Genomic DNA, 557 nt, shown 5'->3' on the forward strand with positions numbered 1-557 from the left:
TATCTTTTGTTACATCTGAGCCGTACGTTTTCTATCACACGGTTTGTAAGGTTTAGCGTGTTGAGCCTGTATCTGTGGTTGTAATACATGACGTATATTTTAATTAACACAGAACACCTTTTTCTGAACTATGTGGCAGCACTAGCCCTTGTAGGAAACAAAATAGCGATTTAACTTTTCCATGCCAGCATCACTGGCATGACAGGCTGACCAACCAGCGCATCGAGGGCCAGCATGACTAAGCACCCCAAATTTACCCAAGTTACTTGCTCGGTAGAGCTAACAGATTCATGACATAGTGATTCCTGCTGAAACCAACTAATTTCCAATTTTTTTGCACCTTTAGTTCCCATTCTAACATGTAGCTAGCTTTCAGCAGAACATAGGATTGTGGAGTATTTATCAGTTAGTATCATTTACTGAATCGTGAAATTTCATTGCACAGTATTTCAAAATTGGTCTTCATGAATGGGATATGAGAGTCGGAAACCACAACTAGGATCATTTAACTGAACAAGCATAAGAATTTGTAATAGAACATACATTATCGATCAAAA

This window comes from Hordeum vulgare, chromosome 2H, assembly GCF_904849725.1.
Source record: "Hordeum vulgare subsp. vulgare chromosome 2H, MorexV3_pseudomolecules_assembly, whole genome shotgun sequence".
NCBI classification, from domain to species: Eukaryota; Viridiplantae; Streptophyta; class Magnoliopsida; order Poales; family Poaceae; genus Hordeum; species Hordeum vulgare.